Below are 25442 nucleotides of genomic sequence, written 5' to 3' on the forward strand. Positions count from 1 at the left end.
GCCGGACGGTCCCTGTTTTTCACCTGCTGTCTGGCTAAATTTCAGGAAATGTAGCTCCAGTCCCGGTTTTTAGAGAGGGGCGACTGAAAACTGTGGAGGTGGTTTTATATGTTTTACAGAGCAGGGATAGTTAGCAGTTGTTTCAAGAAAGCAATCTTATTAACTGTTAGCTTCTAGGTTTAAAAACTGCATTTTATTTATGTTCTAGCTGCCTGTTCTGTAATTCTCTGCTGAGGAGCGCTGTCTTTCTGTGCGCTCGCTTGAAATAAAACTGTAGTCCTTCTATTTTCTTGAAATGTCCCGGTTTTTGGCTTTAAAATTCTGGTCCCCCTAACTACGCAGTCAGACACTTTAATGATCTGCACGAAAAAAGCTACTCAAACCGCCGCAATTGCTCTGCTAACATCACAAAATACACGCAACGCAACCTAAACGTGACGTTTTATCACGTGATATTACGTCGTCGCTCATGGTTCTTCCTCTAATGCAATATAGTTACCACCTTTTCTATACAGCACGCTGCTTCCGGGTGTGAACAGGACACCGCGCATGCGCATTGCCTTGTATTCGAAGTTTGGGGAGATTGGGCTTCGACACGTCAATCGGGAGTAAGATACAGGGGTTTAAGGTAAGGACTTGCATTGTCTCTATCCTGGTGGGTAAATGTAAATGGATTCCGGGGAGTGGGACCTTTTTATCGGAGTCGAGGGTTTGCCTTTCAGGAAGTGTGCAGAAGGCAGGTGGGGTGGGTCTAACTGCGGGCACAGCCCGTCCTGCTGTCCTGCACACCGGACAGGGCATGTCTCTACCCCGAGGTTGAGACATGCATTGCTATAGTAACATCTGCGTCTACCACGACCCTTATTGCTGAACATTGGGGAGAAACCAGGGTGCCGCTATGTTGGAAAAGGGATGCTTATTCACAGAAGGACTGGGTAGAACTGCACATTTCAGCGCGCTGAGCAGCTTAACTACCTCCTGTTGTGAAGAACAGCCGTAGTCAATATTTATAGATTATCTCTTCGTCTTCTCCCAGTATTTTAGGCGAGATATCGCTCTACACTTAGCGTAGTAGGGAGCTTGGGCAGGGAATGCTAGGCGGTGGCTGGCCGCGGGCACAGCCCTTCCTGCCGTCCACGGCATAACCCATACTGTCTTATGATCATGACACGCTGGTGTTAGATGCCTTTCCTGTCTTTGCTGCACCACTCAGCACGCGAAAGGCGAAAACAGGGAAACTTCGCCCACCCCCCCCCCCCCCCCCCCACCTCCCCCCCCCCGTTAATCTTTTAGGTCTGCAGACTGGTACCCCACTGAGATACGACATCGTAAGATATATATTCTTGAGTTTTCATAGTGGCGATGTGATGCAGACCGGTTCTTCGCCTCAATGTAGCAGCAGTTAGATCTGACAGTGCTTGGAATATTTGACAGAAAGGGAATACTCAATGTCCTTCTTTATGCAATAATTCCCCACAGCGTTTTCTCAGCATCAGAGATTTGTGATTGTTGGTATCTGATTGGTGTACATATTCCCTGCTCTTTCGTACACACTTTACAGCCAAGTTGATTTAGTCAACAATAGAGATTGTTGGGCTGTGTAGCCCATTGCATATATTACTGCCGGGCTGTACACAACGCCTTCGGACTGATACTTACTGATCTGTAGTATCCACTGCAGATGGAGTACTTTCCCGGTATAAGGGCAATACGGCAGCGATAAAAACTACCCTCGTTACTTAACCCATATGCAGTGATTGAAATTGAACAATAAAACTGCAGGTTCTTACTGTCCCTTGCTGCTATTGAGCACTGGCAGTGCTTAATTTGCGAACTGAAGAGTGCCGGTGCCCGAAACTGTGGTCACAGGTTGGCGTCCGGTGCACTTAAACGTCGTCGCATACAAAGGCAGGTAGTCTTAACTCCACTACCAGACGTTCACTGCTCATTCTCGCTCTTGTAGGTACCTGCTTTCTACCTTTGCAGGTTTCTGCTTTGTGCCTTTGTGACGGTTTTGCCGTTAACCTCTGTACCGGCTCCGGCGGCAGGTTAGCCCAGCACCATGTGACTCTGGGCAATAGCTCGCTTAATCTTCCCGACGGCCCCCAGCGCCTAGAGACCCTTACGGGTGATTGTGCGCTTTACAAATGTGGACTTTACTTTACTTTACAGTAGTTCAACATTTTACGTATTACATCCGTGCTGAAACGTGCAAGTACTCTCCCTTCCAAATTAAATAAGTGCCGGCACTTTGACCTGGCTGTATGTAGTGGACCTCCAGACAAAGCGCCAGGAAGCGGTGGGTTGGAAAGGGCTTAGTGTTCATTAAACGCCACGGTTTGTTTACACATCATAGCAGTGAAGGGGTTCTGGTCTGAACTTGTGTTGCATTCGAGAGTGATTGGCTTGGTAACATTACTAATGCTAAATGCTTCGTCAGTTCGTCCAGAGACATGCCTACACCCTCGTTGTATGCGAGAGACGCCCTTGGTGTTTCGTGCCAAGTACTTTGCTTTCTCCACTTTACCCTTGATACAAGGGAGATACCATCAGAGCAGACATATGGCAGAATGCCGAGCGTCATTCTCCGTCGCTGACAATTATTTCTCCAGGGATCTGAGGGTTACGGGAAGTAAAGTGTTTGGCTCGAGCGATGAACACTCCTTCAGAGGTCATATCCGGAAAGAGACGTAAGGCTACTGCTGGATGTACCTAGAAGTGGCAGGCATGTTAGACACGTTAAAAAAGCACACTAGGGTTATTTACAAAGTATGTAAGAAGTCACCCGTTCAGACTGTGCTTTTTAACTTGCATTGCTTTGGTAAACTTCGAGAAAAGGTATCCATGCTTAAATCATTTTACGTTGTATGTTTATACATTTTTTAAACGCATTATTCACTCGGATAGTGATTTATGTTGGGTAAAATAAAACACCCCTAAACTGTACAAAGATCATTGGGCGCATCCCTTGACCTGTAAGTGAATTACACTCGAGGCACACGATGTTTTTCCACAAAATAGCTAAAGCTGGGAACACCCAAGTTACACGCCTGCTGCTGAGTGCTAGAAACCTTTCCTTTAGTGATTAACCCAACCACGCTTTACCAGGCTGATGCATACAGACATGTCCAAGCGTGCAGACTGCCGGGACGCAGTCTAAACGCAACCACGATCGTTCTCCTAGGAAAACGGTAAACGGTTGTGGTGGTGCTGAATGGTCCATAAGATGATAAAGCCTTTCACAACATAAAGTGATTTACTCTGGTGCGTTTGTTCCTTAAGTGTAGAAGTCCATAGTTTCGACCTTCTGGGGTAGTTGTCGTCACTGATTGTGTGACTAGAGGTGAATGAGACAGTGCTTTGGATTAGACTATCCTCGATTTAAAATGACGCTGCTGAAGTCGTGCTATGTAAATCTAGAAATTCACAGTACATTAATTACTCTGCAGCCACTGTCGACTCTTCTTTCAATTGCCCTTAGATCTGATTTTATATTTGTACTGCAGTTGATTGCTACGGGTTACTAGCCGTTTAATCACTGAACATTGCCTGTGTCTCACTGATTTGTTGCATATCTAAGTCAAGGAGAACACCACACCCCTTCTGTCAGCTAACAATGGACTTTATCCCCACCTACCTCCTTTCATTTAAAGAGATGGTATATTTAGGTGCATATGGAGAACTTTCAACAGAAAAATGCACAATTCTAGTTCAAAGAAGTTTGTGTTCCTTCCCAAGATAACATGGCTTAACTGTGAGGACTCAGGGTTTGAGACATATAGGACGTTCCTCGTGGGTGGTGGCACTATTTGGAGCAACTAGACCAGGAGTGGGTGGGGGTGGGTGGGTATTGGTTTGGATAGAAAGTTTTTATAAAGTCCATGTTTACCTATACACTTACAAGATATTGTATTGACGTTGGGGATGTATTGAATATACTTTACAAATGATATGTTGGGTATTGACGGCAACGCTGGGGGTGACGTATGACGTTACAAGGCATACTTTTACCACGCATACCATTACAACGCGGTTTTTACCACGCATACTATTGCAACGCATAGCGCTTTGGGGTGCTGGATAGTGAATAGTTTAATTTACTATTCCAACTCCAGTCCCCGTGGACACTACGGAAGGTTATTGGATAGTAAATTAACCTATTCCCTATCCTAGAGCGCCCCCCAGCGCAATGCGTTGTAATGGTATGCGTTGTAATGACCGCGTTGTAATGGTAGTGCGTGGTAAAAATTTCGTTGTAAAGGTTGTATACCACGCAGGGGTTACCTCCGACAAGATATACTGTCTTATACCTGTGCTATGATTATGTCTATTATTCGTTTTGCATACAAGGGAGGGGTATAATTGGAAAAGACTGTACAGTTTATCATGTCCCTGTCCATGCCATTTTCATTCCCTGCAGTCGATAATAATGTGTGTTAAAAAAAAAAACTGTGAAGACTCAGGATTGAAATCGAGAATCTTTTCAACAACATATTCCGAACTCATGTTTTTAGCATGGTAACTTATTGGTATTTGTATCGCGCAATCCTAGCTAAGAAGCAATGGAGCGCTGTACATTACATTGGGAGACTATCTTTGTGAACATATAGGGAGGAATTTACATTTTTAGGCACCAAGAGATTATTCGTAGAATCACACGACGTTGAGCCAAGCGCCAATAACGGAATTCAAATCTGGCCCCATAGATTTCAATGTCAGCAGGTCTAGCCACTAAACCACATTTTCCCAAGTATGATACAATAGAGCCAAACGCAACACACAGTTGGCATATACATAAGTCTTGAAATGTTATATTGCTTGCAATCATCTAGTTAAAAATCTGATTGGTTGAACGATTTGTTGTCTGTGTGTTTGTTGTCTGTGTGTAATCCAGTGTTACGTCAGCTGAGTGATTTCCCGAAGTGTTTCATTTACAGAAAGCATCGTTAGCCACCATTAGGAACATATTTGAAATCCCAAAGGTTTAAAATCCGTCCAGTAAACTGAGATGTAGGCGTTGTCAGTAAACGAAGAATGTTGACGTCGTTGATTTGTGCAGGATTCCATTACTCCGCTTCGCTCACTCCTCTTCCAGATTTAGGTAAATTGTTAACATCTGGGGAAGCGAACCTATCGCAGTTCACAGGGATTCTGCTTGGGGCATCTGTGAAAGGAATATTCAGTTGGCATAGTTTCAAATGCAAGATCTCAGCAGAACTTTATTTTTTAAATAAAATCATCCCATTCTTTGATATAATTAGACGGGTCAGGATTCCTTGTCTCGAGTCTGCATGTCAAATACAAAAGGAGTACATCATGGTCCTGGCATGGAAAAAGTATAGAAAGGCCCTAACGAAAAATTAGGCTGGACGAGAAGTACCATATAGATTGCATTGAAATTCGCGCTGCTTCTTGTTTTTATATTGTGTAGTGAATTAAGAGTGTAACAAAGACCATATTTGTGACTTGAATGTCACAGTTAATCTAATAAGTAGGACCATTTCTATTTGACATAACTTTGTGCCAAGTACAAATCTTTTTCCCACTCTTAACTTGGCATTGTCTTTTTCCATTGTATCCAAATGAATATACATGAACACAAGCTGTCCATCGAAGTCCGCATGTTTGAGGGACTGAACGTTTGTCCTGAGCAGCTCAGCTGAATGCTGAATATTTGCATCCAATGTGTCTTACTCCACGTTTTGTGAGTTCACGTGGAGTATTTCTTCAGAGTCCTACTTGCGTCAGTCATTTTGGAAAGCGTGAACAATAAGGAGCCTAATCCTTCAAGTTGCACGTAGTTAAATATAGATAAAGCTAGGGTGCACCACAGAGTAATACTGGCTGCCAGAGGGGATCATCGTGACTTTGCAAAGTATGTGAGATCTTAAAATATGTCAAAATAATCACTAAACCAAACACGACGTTCTAGTAATTTGTAAATTCTTAGTTGCAAAGGAAAACCAGTGAACTTTTTTCTATAAATAATAATAGACATACCATACACCCTAAAGAAAGGGTTTTCAAACGTGCAGCTATTTGTGTTTAGTGGGACATGGACATCTGAGTAAAATAGTTTAAGAATTAAGTTGGATGGACCCAAATAAAAAAAATTATTTTCAGGGTTAGAAGAAATATGACTACCAACCCGTTCATTGTATTTTCAGCTTCGCTTACAGTAGATGCTGTAATATGCTTAATGTGGGATAGTGTGGTGAGTTATAACGGGGTATACCCTAAGAACTCTCTGACCTGGGTCAGTTAAGTAGATACGAAAAAGTGGTCAGTCTATTGATTCGCAAAAAACATATGAATATTGTCATTTGTAAATTATCAACATTCCATCCATGTAGTGCACAACATTATTAATTTCAATTTAAGCACCTTGTTATCTCGATACTTAGTATCATTTGATTTACTGCTCGGCAGCGAGGATGGATACAGACCCTTCGGAGTAGGATTTACGAACCCCGAGGGCTGCGAGATTTGTTCGCGCACCCGTATAGGGTCTCCATTGGACACATTACGAAGCAGAAATATTAAATATGCTGATTTGAAAGCCACCATGTCCCAGTATTTGTCCACATAGGAACCGAGGATGGTCCAACTTTAATGGCCACTGAACGGCCTTTAACTAAGCGCTCCTGTTCTTTAATGTCCTGAAGAAGACCCCAGCATGAGGCTTCAACCAACCCTTAAACCGGGGGTCGAAACGTAGACCATACCTATTCTCTAACTATAGGATGAACTAATGGAGTAATACAGATCCTATGCTAAAGAGCTACTTGGAACCACTGATCTTAATAAGACTGTAAAGGCAGTACTGAATACCACTGTGATTGTTTTATGGTCACAACAACCTTTACCCAGTCCCCACCTTTTACCCAATCACACCCATCCCATCTAACTACCTCTTTTCCTCATCACCTTGAGCGCGTCGATATGTCATAATGGAGCTAATGTTTGTGATGCTCTTCTACACATGAAAGTCTTTTCTATGTACTAAATTGATATTTATGCCTTTAGTTGCTTGTTTGATTCAATGAAGTAATTGAAACAATTCTCTCTCAAATGTTTAATTTTGTTTTCATAATTTCTGGTACTTATTGAATGATACTAAGTATCGAGATAACAAGGTGCTTAAATTGAAATTAATAATGTTGTGCACTACATGGATGGAATGTTGATAATTTACAAATGACAATATACATATGTTTTTTGCGAATCAATAGACTCTGACCACTTTTTCGTATCTAATGTGGGATAGTGGACTGATTAAAACTTAGCCTGTGTAATAAGTAAAAGGATAGACTTTTTTTTTTTTTTAACCCTTTTCGCTTTACCTTCAGTCGTAATACACTATTCTATTAGTTAATACATTGTCTCGGTTTTGTGGCATGTTTTTTTCCCGGTGCATCTCTATTTCAATTAGCTGTGGCAAATAAATTAGACAAAGAATAACACATATGGCCAATGTGTTCGGTTAAGTCAAAAATAAGATGTTTGTATAATTTTTTTATAAAGGTAATTTCTACATCTACTATGTACACTATATTGAAGATTATTTGATATTATAATCAATTGGAGTTTATTTGTTAAATGTTGGAATTGCACAATAATTGGACCATTTCCTTGATATTGTGCTGAGATGGAACTAAATATGCCGGAGGTTTCATATGAAGCACTGTCATTGACTAACAAACATTGGCAAATCCAGTAGCTGTGATGCTTGCTGCCCATCTTTTGGCTTTGTCAATGTGTGTTTTGTTTTGTAAGGTCTTTTGCCCAACTAATGTTGGGGAAGTCGCCAGGTTCTCTTGAATAGTAACAAAAAAAAAGTGCCTTACAAGAAAAAAAGTAAAGAAAACAAATCTTCGATTTCAAAAAGTGTACTTTTCCATACTAGTCCCTGACACTGAAGGATTACTAGTTTGTGTTTTTTATGTTCTGCATGTGAAAGACAAAAATGCCATCACTCACAGTGATGTTAGCCAATTGATGACCAGTTACCCTGTACTTTATGCTCTAGTGGGTGGAAGAATAATGTGAACACCACAGAAGCAGACCAATGGATGAAGAGGGCTGGTTGCAAGCCCCTGTAAATAGTTTGTACTAGTAATTTTAGTAAAATCAAACCTTCATGGCTAAGGCAAGGCCTAAGACGGAGAGCTTTATGCCCTGGCCAAGAATCTTTAAACTACATAGATTACATTGTGATCATCGAGTTACCCTTCCTAAATATAATGCACCACAGAATAGCTCTGAATTGAGTTCCCAAATAACAGTCTTAGAAACTGCTGCATGCCGTTTTTACAATCTGAGCCTCCAAAAATGGCAAAAGTGTGGTTTATCTAAATATACTAAGGGCGACCGTAGAATTAGTTCGTGCATGAGTACGTTTGCAATTGCATACCTGGATGTGTTGCTTCTGTAAACATATTGCAACAGCTTTTATTGTTTTATGTTTTTATACGCTGATTTGATTGCAGAAGTCCAATATTTTCTCGTTTATAAGCTCCTTGGTGGTCCATGATGTTAGCCGAATTAACTATTATATACATTCTAATGATTTGCTAGGTTTTCCCCTGACACATTCAGGTACAACAAGCAATGGATTTACAGAGGGTTTAGTTTGAGAGGAAGAGGCGGTTACAGTTTAGGAATGTGAGTCGAGGTTGCAAAATAGTCGGCGTAAGGTTTTACATAATTGGTAACGAAAGGGGTGAGGAAGATGGTTAGACTACAATGCTGCATGAAGGAAGCATGGAATGAGTGAGCTTATTAGCTCAGTGGGTGCAGCTAAAATGGTAAAAAGATTTGTCAAGGTGCTTCCTTGGATAGAGGAGCCTATATCTAATTTTGTTGATTTCCTAAGTGGAGAAGAAATGGCCCGATCTTAGCTTCAATATGTTTCACTGCTTTGAAGCATAGTAGAAGGCTTTTTTTCTACATTTCATGGTTTTTAGTGATGTGATGCTGCTGTTGTATGTCTTGCGTGTCCCCACAGTGATCTTTGTCTTTAGGTATGATCAGCTGTTAAAGTGATCTGACATGCAAGCTGCACAGCATTTTTTGAATTTTACACAGAGAACAGTCCGTTCTTTATTGTGATTCGTTTTACTTTTAGAAACCATTGATGAGATGGGCTTCTGCATGTACAATGCTCTTCTATAATGGCATGTGCCTATTGGGGGTGCGGCAACCAGAACACTGCTTCTATCAAGATAACAGTACCAGCACCTCTGACTGATCCGATTCATATAGTTCAGCCTTCACTTTTTGGGTTTAACTGTTTTTATTCAGTCAGACAGAATAATTTTATTTCGCCAACACAATGTAGGCATAACAAGTATACTACAGTTAAAAGAAACCTTTTCAGTGTTTTACAGCATTACAGTAAGGTTAAAATATGTAAAAATAATAATATAAAATTACAAATTCATAATTATTTACACAATACAGTAAAATCAATACATTGTTCTGTATATGACTAGCAAATTGTACGTCTCTTTTTAATGCAGATAACAAAAAGTACGCCAGAGAACAACAAACAAAAGGGTCAGGTAATAATTGGAGGTAATAAAGAGCTACACGACACTGCCTGAGCTTCATTTTGCACATAATAGGGATAATAAATCGCTTCCTTTCATCACAATAAAATTTACAGAAAAACAAAAAATGTATGTCATTCTGAACAGATTTCTGATCACATGGACAAAATGAGAGGTCAGAAACAACATAAACATCACGGGGAGAACCCAACATTAAAGGAATACAATTTAGACAAAATCTCATCAGAATGTACCTGTGCTGTAGGTTGGGGACGAAGGATAAATATATTGTATTTGTATCCTTTTACAATATGCTAGGAGAAGCCATGTTTGTTCTTGCTGTCGACAGATTAATATTTTTAGCCTCCCTTCTTATCTGCCGATTAGAAAGCAGTTGCATTTTTAAGTCCTTTTTCGAAATAGAACAACAAATAGTAGGGTCCAAAAAAAGTAAATGTAGCCCAACTGCTTTCAATGTGGATTCAACATATGTTAACCAAGTTATGTTACATACCCCATCTAATTTCAGAACATCCTTTTTAATGTCTCTTGTTAATGCAAGGGTCTGTATTCGCCATACTGAGTGCCACATTAGAATCGGGGCCACTCCAATTGTGTCAGTAATGTAAGGTGCTCTCAGTTCCATGTGGCACTTATAGTTGGCACATGAGTTTGGTAAAGGAAGGACCCTTTAAAAAAAAAAAGATCTTCAATTATCTGCAATTTTGCGCAATCCCTTGTTCCCCAAAGAGCTGCCCCATAAGTGGCAGCAGACACAGTCTTTGCTTGATACACTGTTATTATCACATCTATTGGTTTTAAGCCAGTTTTTTTTTTAAATACATTTAGTTTGTGCCCCAATGTTCTTCTCCATCTGGGACCCTCTATTAGCAATCATCTTTTGCCAATTAGTTTGGGCATCAAACATAATCCCAAAGTGTTTTTATTGTAACAGCTTTATCCTCAGCCCTCAATGGTAGAAGCAGATTGTATAATTCTGTGAAATGTGTTTATCTAACAATTTGCCAAGAAGCCATTTTTCACATTTTGTTAGTGGCCACTGAGCTCTCTTTCTAACCAATGGGTGTAAAATCCAGTGTCTAATCTGAAGATAACGGAACCGTTCATTTTAAGGAATAGAATAATCCACCCTTAGAGTATCGAAGGGAATAGTACAGCCCTATCAAAAAAAGTGCCCAATCGCATGACAACTGGCACCCGTTAAGCTGGAAAAATGGGCTCCAAGGGGAAAGTGGTTAGGTTCCCCTTGAGAGTGCGAGTGTCCACAGTCTCAACGTAGCTTGTGATTGGGAATCTGTAGAAACTGGGGGATCTATGTACGCAAAGAAAAAAATAACTTTCCGCAGTGAGGTCCCACCCAGCAAGTGCTTAATCCATAAACAGCCACAGCTTTTCAGACTCTACTCTAGACCACTAGACCAGATAGCGAAGCTGGGCTGCCTGGTAGTAATGAAGTAGGCTCGGCACACCAAGCCCTCCTTCAGCCGGTGGGCGCCATCTCGGCTCCTTACGCATTCGAGGGCGTTGGCACACCCAGATCGTGATGTAGGAAGGCCGTAAGGATGGAAATCGTGTCTGTCCAAGGAGTCGAAGGAAAGGGTCTGGAAGAGCATCTTGGGGAGGATCGTCATCTTCAGGGCTGCAATGCAACCTAACAAAGACAATTTATATTGTCTCCAGTGGTTCAAGTCAGCCCGCATTTGCTTCAGTAAATCTCAATGTTAGGGATTTTCGTTTTCTCTGGTGTAAAGGCCAACTGCACTCCCAGGTAGGGAATGGAGTCCTTTGCCCATGGGTAAGCCTGGTTTAAGGAAGCTAGCGTAGGGGGCGAAACAGATAGGTAAAAGGCTTGTGACTTATCAAGGTTTATGTGGAACCCCGAGGCCTCCCCAGACTCCCTCACCCTTCTAAGAAGTGGGGTAAAGTCTTTCGGGGATTGTCTAACATCACCATGACCTCATCTGCGTATAAACTGATCAGATGTTCCTCCACACCAAAGAGAACTCCTTTGATTCGAGGATGGTCCTTCACCCTCTGTGCAAATGGCTCCAAATAGAAGGGGTGACATGGGGCAGCCTTGCTGCGTGCCCCTTATCGGAAAGCATGCAGAGATTCGCCGATTAACTCAGTGAGGTATTCGGGCCCCATAGTTGCTTAGGACCCAGGAGCGGAATTGTTCTCCCATGCCAAAAAGGGCCAATGCCACCTCCAGATAGAGCCAGCGCACTTGGTTGAATACTTTCTCTGCATCGATAGCAGCGTTGTTTCACTCTCCATGCAGTTGGCTTTGTCTATGACGTGGAGGAGTTGCTTTGTGTTATCGGAGCACTGCCTCTGCAGGATAAAGCCTGCCTCATCAGGGGCTACAACACCCTGCATAAAGGGGTTGAGACAGGCTGCCAGGGTACCAGTGAATAGTTTCACCTCTACGTTCAGTAGAGAAATGGGGTGATAGTTCACACAGTGCCAGCCATCTTTTCCGGGCTTAAGAATGATGATGATGGTCGACTCCTGTATTGAAGGTGGAAGTGTGGCTGCATTCGATATTGAATTAAAAAGCCTTGTGAGGACGGGAACTAGCTCATGGTAGAAGATTTTATAGAGGCCTGTTGGGAAGCTGTAGGACCTGGTGACTTAAGAGGCTTCCTCCTGGGTACGACAGCTATGACCTCCTCTATGCATGTCGGAGAGTCAAGTGAGGCCACTTGCTCTTCAGTCAGCCGGGTTGTGGTCGCGGTGTGGAGGTAACTGTCCGGGTTCCCAAGAGCAAGGGGCTGCCCTGAATATAGGGCTTTATAGAATTCTCTGAACTGTGATGATATCAGGTTGTCCCCCTCAACAGGCGACCCCTCAGTGGTCAGCAGGGAGTCAAACCTCGCTGACTGTCTCTGGGCTCTAAGCATGTTTGTCAGGAGCCTCCAGCATTTATTTCCCACCACGTAGGAGTGCTTTAGTCTAAGGAGGGAGTATTCAGCCCTATCGAAGTCCAACCCACCAGTTGTCTCCTGGCCATTTCCAGCTTGTTTCTTCATTGTAAAACTCTCGCTGTTCGAGCAGTTGTTACATCCTTTTCAGGTTTCGCGGATAGTCCCACAAAGACCGTATCTTCCTTGGATCATTATTCATACATTATGTACGTTTGAGCAACCTTTTTTTGAGATTCCTTGCATGTCTGATGGACACAACACCGGTGCAGTCAAGCACTTTGTTTCTATATCGGAATGTTTTGTGTGGATTAGCGCGAGTCTCTTCCTGAGACTTGCCACTAGGTTGACTCTCTGGGTTCAGTCATCTCATGTTTCTTTCATGGCACCCATTGGTCTTTCTATCTTTCACTATTGATCTGATTTTCTTATCTATTTGCCATGCCTTTGCACCTTTTCTTTGGACGATATAAAATTTTTTACATTAACACTTGCTTTGGTTCATCATAAACAGCTTGTTTATTCCTTTTATTCATTATCACAGTGGTCCCTGAAGAAGGGATGCGTAAATCCCGAAATACAGTGGGCACATCATTGAATGGATATTCAGAATTTTTGTTAACTTAATGACAGTTGACGTGTTTGTGAATGTAATAACAGCGGTTACAATATGACAATCTGTATGTGAAAGTAATAATTTTCTTGAAGGACAATAAGCCAAATAAAGGCTACACTTTCAGTGAATTATCATTTCATATTGTGGTTCAAAATATTTGCATAATTCATTATTGTTTATTGAACGGTTTCTCTTTGATGATGTGAGTAATTGTTACATTTGCTGTGCAACTAGAGATCGGATGAACAGTGACTCACACCCTTTTCATTTCCAGCTTGCGCCATTGTGACGTGGTGGAGAAGCAGACCAGGATGCGCAGGTTTCTATTAGTGTTTTATTGTCAACAGGATGTCACAAACAAAGTCTTTGACGCGATAGAGTCTTTGGCCCAAAGAAATGTGAAAACGGAAGGTTAAAGCACTCTCTGGTTCAAGGGATTCTGGGAGTTGTAGTATGGCTCCGGCGCTTCTCTTGAAGTTCTATCGAAGTTGGGAGGTCCTGTAGTTCTATGCCTGGCGGCCGTGGCCCGTTGATAGCATAAGGAAAGAAAGAAACAAAAGAACCTTGTTAGGGCGTTGTTTGCAATCTGCAATATTTAGTGCAGGGAATCGGGGAAAGTGTAGGGGACTGCCACCTCTACCGTCACCAGTGTCTCATGCCATGCAATGCGCGTTAATACGCTGAAGACGGGCCGGGATCTTTATCTCCCCTTTTTAGTCCCCCTCTAGGTCCCTCTAAGGTGCGGCCCCACACTGAGCAAATCCGTCCCCGTACCTTGTGTAGCCACATCCCTCCAGGGCCGTGGCGCGAGTCTTCGCGTTGCCAGGTAGGGTCTGTTTCCTCGTCAGGCTCTGTTCCGCTCCGGTTCTTCCCCTCGGCTGGCGAGTCTTCGTGCTCCTCTTGAAGGCTTCCTGCTCTATCCCACGGGGGCACCAAATACGTCCTTGCAAGCGTCTTCTCCTGGCGTTCTCCGTCCGTTGGTCCCAGTGAACGCCCGCTCTCTCTGACGGCTTCCACTTTGAAGCCCTCTGCACCACGTGACCCAGACAGCTGACCTGGGAAGCCTGACGCCTTAAAGGACCAGCACTCCTCGGGTGAGTTCTGCAAATACAGGAGAGGAGACGGGGAAAGGTAATGGGTAAAGTGTCCCATTGCTGGGGTCCCGGAATGTTCTTCCTCACAGCCATATCCACCGGTGCGGTGAAGGATATGTTCCTGTTCGCGCACCTGCCTCTGGAGTTCTGTGTTCTTGGTCTTTCGCAGCTTGTTCTCTGCAGCTGAGAGCGCAATAAACTCGCCCCTAATAACTGCCTTCAGGGCATCTGAGACTCTGGGCACGTTGGCATTATCATTGAGGTTAATTTTGTCAGCAATGTCCTTTCTAATCTTATCCAGCACTTCTGGTCTCTGAAGCAGCATCTCCCAGAGTCTCCACTGCCGAAGGGCATCTCTCACCAATGGAGTACCCAACTCAAGAACAAGCATTGAGTGGTCAGAGAGAGATCTCTGCTCAGTCTCCACCGATTTGACCACCGACTGGAGTTCCTGTAGCCCAGAAAATGATCTAGGCGAGCGTCGGACTTATGCGCCTGTGAGTTAAATGTGTAATCGTGGGTGTGGTGATTGTGTTCTCTCTACAAGTCTATCAGGCCCATCTCCTGGAGGCAGGCTGTGCTCTCCCCTGTGAGTGCCCACACACCTCCCTCCCAGTGGGCTGAGCGATCTATGTCATTGTTGAATACCAAATTAAAGTCGCCCACTATTACGATTATTCTATCCTGGCCTTTGTTAGGGGCATAACGCAGGGGTGTGGAATTTTTGAAAAAAATTACTTGTCCAAGGGACAAAATGCTACAGAAATCTTCTTGTCCTGTAAAAAAATCCACTTGTCCCCTTTACTACCTAAATCATGTAGCTGCTGCTTTTACTAATCGGTTACACCCTCCTAAGTAAAGTTGCCCTCTGCTTCTGCCCATCAGTAGTAAGCAACCATGCAAATTCCTTTACAGCAACCTATAAGATTCTATATTCCTCTCACCATAAAGGCTAAACACATCCCCTTTCCTCTCAATTACAGTCCATAACCCTTCCACTGACTCATCATAGGCTCCATCCCTTCACCCTTTGCTTCTGTTCCTTCACACTATAAGCTTCATGTTACCCATTGCTCTCAATACAGACAGAAGCGTGTTATCACTCCTCTCTCTCTTCACAGGCCACAGGTTCCATCACCTATTCATCCACTACACAGAATACAGGTTTCATGCTTGGCCCATTTGTCTCCAATTCACTACATGTTCTATGCCCCTAGGGCTGAATGCTGTGGCTCATGAGCATGTAGCATAAAAGACACTGGTGGTAGACTTACTAGCCTGGAGAAAAGAGACAGATGGCGGTTGCAGTGAGTTCACTGAATGGAAATATGTGGGACCTGAGTTGGAGATGCGAGGGCTACAGTGATGAAGTAGTGTACAAGAATGCAAGGAAGTGTGCAAAGAGGATGCTGGGAAGCGAGGTGGTCAGGTTTGTAGAACAGGAGTTGAGGCGCTAAGCAGGGAGTGAGTGGCAGAAGTAAGATGAATGTGACGAGAAAGGACTATAGCCAATAGCGACTGAAAGATACAAGGCAAGCGCGAGGCATCTGTAGACTATGGGTTCACTTTTCTTAGCAAGTAGGCAGGGGTTGGTTTATTCCGGGCAGGAAAAGCAATTTGGTTTAACCCCCAATATTCTGGTTTATAGAAGCATCTTTCACCCCTGACATCAGTAGGCCAACACCCTGGGAAGTTGAGGAAATCAGAATAAACAGGAAACGCAGCAAAAGGGGGCCTCAGAAACATAAGACACAATAACCTACATATATTTAAGGCAACCTCAAAATTAAGACACAATCAATACTTGCAGAGTAACAGACATGGTCTGAACTTGATTATTCTGAGAAAATTACCAAAAATGCACACTGAAATTGAAAATGCGAAATACCCTGCATATTTAGTGTACATTCACTGTAAATTGCAGATTCTAGCACATGACTATATTATAATACAATGCACACTTTTGCCACTTTTTGCAGCTTTAATTATAATTGATTAATCAGTATGCGCTATTTTGAAATGAATTCATGTGTTCTGTGGTGGCTCATAATAGACTTGTTTCTAGCCGAAGCTTAAGCGCAAAAGCTGCTGGATTCCTGCTTGGCCCAGTAGTTGATTTAAAATGTTTATCCCCCTTCCAACGGATTAACCGTTTAACCACGGTACTCTCATCCTCAAGGGAGCTATTGCTGCTATTCTCCGAGGCTGCAGAGCTTGTAACTGCCACTTCATCTTCAGGCCCAGAAGCCTGAAACATCATAGTCGCTTCAGGGCCACAGGAACCCCCCGCCCCCAACATAACCATCATCCCGCAAATAACACAAAGACACGATTGTTAAGATTGGGAAAATTTGCTGCAGGTTTATTGTTACATACAACATTATGTAATCACGGTGGGTTATCTTACGGGCAATCCAAGGGCAGGCCGCATTCTCGCCACCTGCCCGCCTGCTGAGCCAATCAGCGCCGTGGCGAACCACCCAGCTGCTGACCATTATGGTAATACTACTCACGCCCCTTGCGGGGCGTATCTAAGCAAACCCCCGGTTGCACAGGCCCACAACCGCCCGAAGGACTACTGGGGCGCCGACTCGGATTCCTAGACCTCCCATGAGGTTCTAGGTTAGGCTCAGGCACCCCTATGTGCCCGCTGAAGTAGTGTTGCACCTCTCTTGTTCCGGATTGCCCTGTAACTCCGCCTGCAACGAAAAAGGAAACACATTAAAACTCCCTCAGGAGCCCCCCCCCTTAGCTGACACTCATGGGTAAGCGGTAGGGAGGGAAAGAGTGTCCTGAAGTGTCCACGCGACATCCGGGGCGGCAAAGAGACCACCGAGGTGGCCCGAGGGAGAGATATACCCTCTTCCTACCTGCCGCCCCCCGGACGTGCGTCACTGGTCCGCCCACCTCCACCAGGCAACTCTGCCCTGAGGGGGGGTGGCTGACCCTTGCTGGCTAGGGGGCGGGGCGGCCCTCCGCGACTAAGGGCCCGCCCTCCTGATGGCCACCGGGTGGCCTCGGGCAGGCGCATAGTCGCTTCAGGGCCACAGGAACCCCCCGCCCCCATCATAACCATCATCCCGCAAATAACACAAAGACACGATTGTTAAGATTGGGAAAATTTGCTGCAGGTTTATTGTTACATACAACATTATGTAATCACGGTGGGTTATCTTACGGGCAATCCAAGGGCAGGCCGCATTCTCGCCACCTGCCCGCCTGCTGAGCCAATCAGCGCCGTGGCGAACCACCCAGCTGCTGACCATTATGGTAATACTACTCACGCCCCTTGCGGGGCGTATCTAAGCAAACCCCCGGTTGCACAGGCCCACAACCGCCCGAAGGACTACTGGGGCACCGACTCGGATTCCTAGACCTCCCATGAGGTTCTAGGTTAGGCTCTGGCACCCCTATGTGCCCGCTGAAGTACAGTGTTGCACCTCTCTTGTTCCGGATTGCCCTGTAACTCCGCCACAGCCCATGCGATGGTCCCCGCCGCCGCATGGGCCCCCCACCAGCGCTATAGCTTTACCTGCAACCTTTGCTCTGCAGAGCCTCTTTTAAATCCAGGAGGAATAAATCTAAGCCCACAGGCGTCAGATGAATTCCATCGGCCTCATAATAACCTTTGACTTTGTCCTGAATCATATCATGTCTGATGAAACCCAGACCCCTCTGCTGTGTAAATTTCCTCATGGCGCAGTTTATTTTCTTCCTGGACCTTTCAATGGCCTGGCATGACTTAGCGCCCACCCAAACCCTACGTGGCACAATTTCAGACCACCATATCTCGCACTCACGCATGAGTCCGCAGATAACCCCCATATCTTCCTTCATTTTCTGGAGTAAGATTGACCTCCCCCAGTTCGTGAGGTCATTACCACCCAGGTGAATAACCAAGTGATGAGGTGGTGGTCCCGCTGTAGCTAGAGCTACCTGTAATCTGTACAACAGACTATTCCAGCGCATGCCAGGGAAACCCAACCAAATACAGTCCATGTCTGCGAAGCCCTGCGTCCATTGCCTGATCGTGGCCCACCGACCCAATCTGGCGACCATGGAATGCCCCAAGACCCACACTCTCGACCCTGTTAAACGCAATTTATTTCAAAAGTTTATTTCGCAAGGGTGCACCAACTCCAATGGGACATCACATCTATAACTCAGAACACAGCAAACATATGTACAATAGGCTGATCAGACAGAAAACATGTTCAAGGGCGAATGTAACGCTTATAACAGGACTCCCAGCGCCCCACTTTCTGAACTTTCTCTGGCTGCAACCCAGCCTTAAATGCAGAAGTGGCAGCCCCGATACGGAAGGAATGACTGGAGAACCTTTTCCCCTCTTTCAGCAAACCCGCTCTATCAAGGCATGCCAACATTATTTTATCCATTTGGTATTTAGTCAAAGGAGTCAGGTCAGCGTGGATAAGAAGGTAGCCCTGGACCGCGGGACGTATCGTGAGATAGGACTTAAGGGCTTCAACCGGGCAAAAACAGGGATCACCCAGAGGGGCCAGTAGTATAACAGACCCTTTGCCCGCCTGATCAGTTTTGGACCGTCTAAGGGTGATGGACAGGCCTACTTCCACACTTATGTCTGCCACCCCTAAAGCGTCCCCAGACAAATCTGCCTTGGAGCGTGCTACCAGCTCGCTGCTCCGGAACGCCCCGAAGAACGCTAGGCTGAAGGCCGCTGAAAAGAGGGCAGCCTCAAAATGCGAGTGCACCACCGACTGCAGGACCGTCAACATAGCCTTCAGGGTGGAGAACTCGATAGGGGACCTGGTGTCGGGGATCCTGGGTTCTTCTCGTGCCCACCCCTTCAAAGCTGCCCTAATTACAAAAGACTTAGTGGGATCGCCTACCCCTCTCAACCTGGCATCGTGACTGATATCCGCCAAGTGTCCGCAAACCCAGGAGTGTGTTTTACCCTGCTTTTTGGCCCACACCACAAACGCTTGTACCCTGGCTTCCAGCGGCAAGAGGGACAAACTCACATCTAGAGTAGCATTCCGAAAATTGGCCAAGTGACTAGCGTAGCGCTTTCTAGTACCTGGGGCTAAGGACCTCTCCCCTAAATCCCTCAGTTCTCGCTCCACTTCAAGATTCGCCAAAGTCCTGGTGCGAAGGGGGTCATCTCTGTTCTCGCTTGGGGGCACGCCGCCCGGAAACGGTCCCACTGAAAACGAGAAAGAGCGTCAGCCGCGACATTACTGACCCCCGCTATGTGCCTAGCCCTGAATTCCAGATTGCATCGCAGGCTCCTGTTGGACAATTCTCTTAGTAAGCATAGAACCAACGGGCAGCTAGCAGTTAGACCATTGATCGCTTGCACAACTGCCATGTTATCCGACCAGAAAAGGACCTTCCTGTTGGACAACGGGGCCGGCCACAGATGCAACGCTACCACAATTGGGAAGAGCTCCAGGACAGTTATGTTCGAAGTGATACCCCGCTTACGCCAAGCATTCGGCCACTCCTGCGCGCACCACAAGTCACCTAGGATTGCCTCAAAACCTTCTCTGCCAGAGGCATCCGTGAACATGCTGAGTTCGGGGCTGTCAACCCAAGGTGACCTCCAGATGACAGTCCCGTTAAAGTCCGACAAAAACTCCGCCCACATTAGCAGATCTTTCTTCAATCCCGCAGAAAGCTTTACGAAATGATGACGCTTGACTACCTTAGCTGTGGCCCTGGCTAATCTCCGAGCAAACACTCGTCCCACAGGAATGACTCTGGCAGCAAAGTTGAGTTTGCCCAGGAGACTCTGGATGACCCCCAACGTAGCCTTGTCCTTCCCTAGCAAGTCTTGAATGTCCCGTTTCAGATCCTGCACTTTCTCAGGAGGAAGTCTAGACACTCCCTCTACTGTATCTAATTCTATGCCAAGAAAAGTTAGGATCTGCGCAGGGCCCTCGGTCTTACCCGGCGCCAAAGGAACGCCCAGGTGTCCTGCCAAGGCAATGAAGGCATCCAGGCCCTCCCTACATTCCTGAGTGCCCTCACTACCAATGAAAAGGAAGTCATCAAGGTAATGGGTCACAGCCGTGACACCATACTTCCAGGAGAGAGCCCATTGCAAGAAAGTACTAAAAGCCTCAAAGAAAGCGCATGACACCGCGCAACCCATGGGCATGCACTTATCAAAGTAGTAACCCCCTTGCCACTTGAAGCCCAAGAGGTGCTGACTATCTGGGTGCACGGGCAGGAGTCGAAACGCCGCTTCAATATCTGCCTTCGCAAGCCATGCCCCTTTCCCCGCTCTCCTCACTAAGTCTATTGCCATGTCCAGGGAACAGTATGAAACTGAGCAAACGCCCTCAGCAAGCCAGGAGTTCACAGAATTGCCCTCTGGGAAGGAAAGATTGTGGATAAGCCTAAAAGCCCCCGGCTCCTTTTTTGGTACCACCCCCAGCGGGGACACCACGAAATTCTGGAGTGGAGGAGAAGGGAAAGGACCTGCCATCCTCCCCAAGGACACTTCCTTGATTATTTTCTTACCTACCACCTCAGGGAGGTCCCTGACTGACTTCTGATTCTCGGCATCCCTAGAGACCATCGGGCCCTGGTAAGGAATGGTGAAGCCTTCAAGAAAACCGCCCGCCAGAATAGTCTTGTCTTTATCATTAGGATAGGATCTTAGTAAGGGCAGAAGGTTAGTCAGGACCACGGGTGAAGGGCCTTTGGAGTGGCCTGAAGAAACCCCACTAAGGACAGGACAAATAGCATCAAAACCACTGTGCAGGGAGGAGGTTGTTAGAGGGGGTGCCAGGAGGCGGGAGCAGGGGGGCAATGACTGCAAACCGATATTACTTGTCTTTGCTGGTAGTGCTTGCAGAATCTCGCTTGTCGCATGCTGACCCGGGGTGTGGCCCACTGCACTTACTGCATACGTGAGTGAACCGGCATGCCTTACCCCAGGTACAATTACCTGCGTTGAACAACCTACATGTGGCTGTGAAACCTTTTCTGCTAGCCTGTCTGTTTCCCCCCCCCCGCCGCGCCCCCCCGAAAGGACTGCTTGAAATTGCCTTTGTTCTCTGACTGCTGTACCTTATTTGTCTCGGATTTCTTATCCTGTGTACCCACTTTAGCACCACCTTCCAATTTGCCCTTACCCATATATTGCACCCACAGTCTCAACTCAATCTGGTCCCATTCCAATTCGGGACAGACGGCCATCTTCATGCGAAACTCACAGTCATACCTGTACCACCCCAAACCCGTGGTAGACTCAGCTTCGTCAGTGATCACACTCGCATACTGAAAAAGACCCTGCGCCTGCTCAGGAAAGCGCTCCGTTATTACTGCTGCTAACATGGAGAACGCTTGCCTCCAATTCTTGATGGTCTTTCCAGGCAAAGCCTGGAAACGGACTTTCTTTTCCTCATCCTTGGCACTCACTTTCCTGATATCAAACCCATGGACGCCCAACATAAGGAAGGAGAAGATATCCACAAATTCCCTACGCCATATGCATTCTTTTGCTGCCAGCGGGACCTGCCAAGCCAGGGAACACTTGCCCGATAACAAGGGTGCCATGGTCATCTTAACTGCTGGTGCGGGGACGGCTGACGCGACAACGGGGACTAGAGGAAGCGCAGGAGCAGCGGGGAGCGCGGCTAATACTGAGGGCACCTGCGAAACTGGGACCAGCGCCGGGGCAGGGGATAGCGCTACAACTGAATTTGCAGGGGAACTCTCAGGCGCTGTGTTGATTTCCTCCCCTCGGACCCTCGGACCGACCCACACTTGGGCTAGCAGAGCGTCCGCTGAAGCAGTGGGCGTAGGGACTAAGACTTGTGGCACCACTTCAGAGGGACCTGCCGGTGTGCAAAGCTGAGAAGAAGCGGACAGCAAACTTGCTCTGACCTCAGACATGAAAACGGAGAGAGAATCCGTGAGCTTACCCAGGTCCTCTTTGGTGGGAAAGTCTGCAGCGGAACCCCCTGGGCGAGGGAGTATGGGTGTGCTATTCACGATCGCCGCCGGGGGGGAGGCGGGGGCATGCACAATAACATTCCTGGCAAGCTCTATGGCCCTAGTTTTCTGCGGAGGCTCCGCTGGAAAGTCTTTTACTGTTGGCTTCTTAGCCCGTTTGGACCTGGTAAGAGTCTCTTCCACAATGTCAAGCACAGGTGCCGGGGGTGCAGTGGCTCTGGGGGGGTTGGCCGTCAAAAGTTCGCTAGCCCACGCAACTCCATTCGCTTTGATCAAATCCATCAACGCCTTCAGCTGTGCATCCTGCGAGGGACCTAACCCTGAGTCATCGACCTGTGACGTCTGTGAAAATAGTGGGGGGGACCCTTGGCTCTCCATGCCTATCTATGGCTCTTCCTCTGAAAGAAAAATAGCTGTGAGCGCCAAAACGAAATTGCGAAAAATTACAGACGGTAACGTAGCGGAATAACGTCAATGTATCTCCACCACACACAAATCAAGAGTAGACCATCATAGCAGCCGACCGCTGAATTCAATAGTGTCCCCTCCCTGGACGTTCCCTCCATCACTTACCACACAAGATTGCTTAGGTCCGGGTGTGCCGTGGACGGGGGGTGTGCAGCGAGAGGGAGAACTCCTAGCGGTATTCTGCATGAAAGAAAAACAATGAGACTGAGCCTAACACCGCAAGTAAAACGACTGTTTGCCTCGAGGGCTACACGGGTCTGTAAAGGAAACTGTTGCACACCTGCGCACTGCCGAGTACTAGGTGTAACGGGCAATGGGGACCATCGTCTCCACCCGACTCTGAAAACAGCAACCCCCCAGATACATCTTAATGCGTTACAGGCGTAACTGCGTGACTACCTACCTCCGTCACTTGCCGATGCGGAAGATGCGACGACCTGGAGGAACGCGTCAAGAGGGAGGGCCTGAAACGCACAGGAACGCACAATTGGCAAGAGCAAAAGCATCATGTTATTGCGCACGAATGCCCCCACAGCGGTACTATCCCGCCAAATGCCTACCACACTCTGCCAGCCCCCACGCACCACGTGGAGAATGGCTGCCAAGGCGCAAAACGCCAGCGTTTCTCACATTATCATGCGCCAAAATTGCAAAATTGGGCTGGTCGGAACCGAAAGGCAGGCGAGGACTGGCACGAAATACTTGTGTAACGAGAGAAGAACCCCAAGGAACAAGACTAGCTTGCGCTACCTCTATGGGAACAAACCACTCACGTGCCCATCCTGACAAACATAGTAAAGGTACACAAGATACACACATAGTGCCTGATCGGCTCAAAGTCCAAAAAGTCATGAAAATAGACCACATACATAGAGATGCTTTAAATTTTTCTGCGCGCACATACATACATATTGCACGTGAATACATTGCAGGCTGATACTATGCATTGGATCCCGCATCTGAGCAAGAGGAATGAGGTACGCCCGCCCCTGTGCGTTCTAACCAACCATACATATTGCACGAGAAAACGTTGTAAGCATGTACATACATACGCTCCCGCATCTGTGCATAAGGAACGCCCGCCAAAATGCGCTCTACACATTTCCACATCTGAAGACCCCGGAGAAATACGGAGGCCTCGGGACATGTGCGCGACAACAACCATGCAGGCATGAATGGACCCTCACCGAAAACATAGCATACATCAAGAACATAACCAACATTAGCGCACCTGAAACCGCTGCGCCTGAATACATCGCATTTCGGGCGCCAAAGCAAACAAGGAACAACGCGCAAATCATGGAAGGAGGTGACTACACGGCCTCCCGCACCCCGCCTAACGGCCGGGGCAGGCCGCGACACATTCCCTGAATACCTGCCCGCCTACCTCACGGCGGGTCCCCACAACAGGCACACAAAACAACATAGGGACTGGGAGGGCCGAAAACGGTCCCCTTCCGCACACGCCAAGAACCAGGGGGCCCAACGCTTGGCCACGCGGCCCCCGCCCGAGTCAGCGGACAGCGAGGCTGCCTCCGCTCGCAGCCGCACGGACACCGGAGCTGCGGAGCTTGCAGCAACGCACACCCACCCGGCCCATTGGACACGGCCCTCCCGTACTCCTCCGCAAACTCGGAAACAAAGGAATCGCTGGGCGGGCCGGCGCCTCCCGGACCTCGACCTATGCCCGGACCCTGACCCAGAAGCACGTGGCCCCAGCCGAAGTCTGCGGGCACAAAGGAGATGCGGAGCATGGCAGCAACGCACCCCCGTCCTAGGCCGCAAAACCCGCCTACAAACCCCCACCTCCACAGCGGCCCGACGCTAAGCGGGCCGCCTGGCCAAAACTCGGTAACCTCAGCAGGGAGGGAGTAGGCGGAGGGGAGGGGGGGTAATGCCCGTAAGACACTCACCGAAGCGGGGAGAAAGAGTGTCCGAAGTGTCCACGCGACGTCCGGGGCGGCAAAGAGACCACCGAGGTGGCCCGAGGGAGAGATATACCCTCTTCCTACCTGCCGCCCCCGGACGTGCATCACTGGTCCGCCCACCTCCACCAGGCAACTCTGCCCTGAGGGGGGTGGCTGACCCTTGCTGGCTAGGGGGCGGGGCGGCCCTCCGCGACTAAGGGCCCGCCCTCCTGATGGCCACCGGGTGGCCTCGGGCAGGCGCAGATAACGAAAATAATATGTCCCCACAATCAAGAGAATCAACAGGTACTTTAAGCCCACCTGCGGGTTACAGTTAATTTTTCGTAAGGCAAGATTATAATTCATCTCTGAGCCACTGTCGTGCTGAGCAATATACGTAGCGGGAACAGTAAGACTGACTAGCCAAGCCAAGGACTCTATATAAATATGAATTTTACCCGTCCCTCAGAGCCAGAGACTAGAGTCTAACCTAACTAAAGTGGTTAGAATTACGGAGGCGGGGCTGAGCCGACGAGGGGCTTAGTGCAGGCGCCGCTACAAAATGCAATGTTATTGAGTCCGGATTAAGAACTTGTAGTAATAACATGAGGGGCCGTCACAACAGAATACACACTGACCTGAGACTTGCATGTAGAGGAGGGAAGACAGCCAAAGTGACTCACTTTGCTGTGTACCCGCTTTAGTGAGAACTTGTGTGCTGCTTGCTGCTCCTCCAGTGTGCATCCCCTGGATTTTATCAGTGAATGTAACCACCGCTTCGGGCTGACTCGTAGATTGACCATTTTGCTGGTTGCAAAAGTCGTTGGGGAGAGGCGCGCTCTCATCACCAGAACTAGCTGTAATCAGGAGTTTTTTCTGGTCACCAGTCACAGTAAAGAAATCCTCAATGGAAG

The 25442-nt window shown here is 47.0% G+C and overlaps 1 protein-coding gene across 1 annotated transcript in view; it reads left to right on the top strand.

Moving 5' to 3' along the window:
• The first annotated feature begins 483 nt into the window (after positions 1 to 483).
• Positions 484 to 25442, top strand: part of LOC144826472 (tropomodulin-3-like) — a 537152-nt gene continuing 512193 nt past the window's right edge. The window contains exon 1 of the mRNA XM_078684832.1: positions 484 to 628. The gene's annotated coding sequence lies outside the window, so the exon portion shown is untranslated. The remainder of the gene's footprint in view (positions 629 to 25442) is intronic.

Source organism: Lissotriton helveticus, chromosome 3_2 (genome assembly GCF_964261635.1).
Source record: "Lissotriton helveticus chromosome 3_2, aLisHel1.1, whole genome shotgun sequence".
Classification (NCBI taxonomy): Eukaryota; Metazoa; Chordata; class Amphibia; order Caudata; family Salamandridae; genus Lissotriton; species Lissotriton helveticus.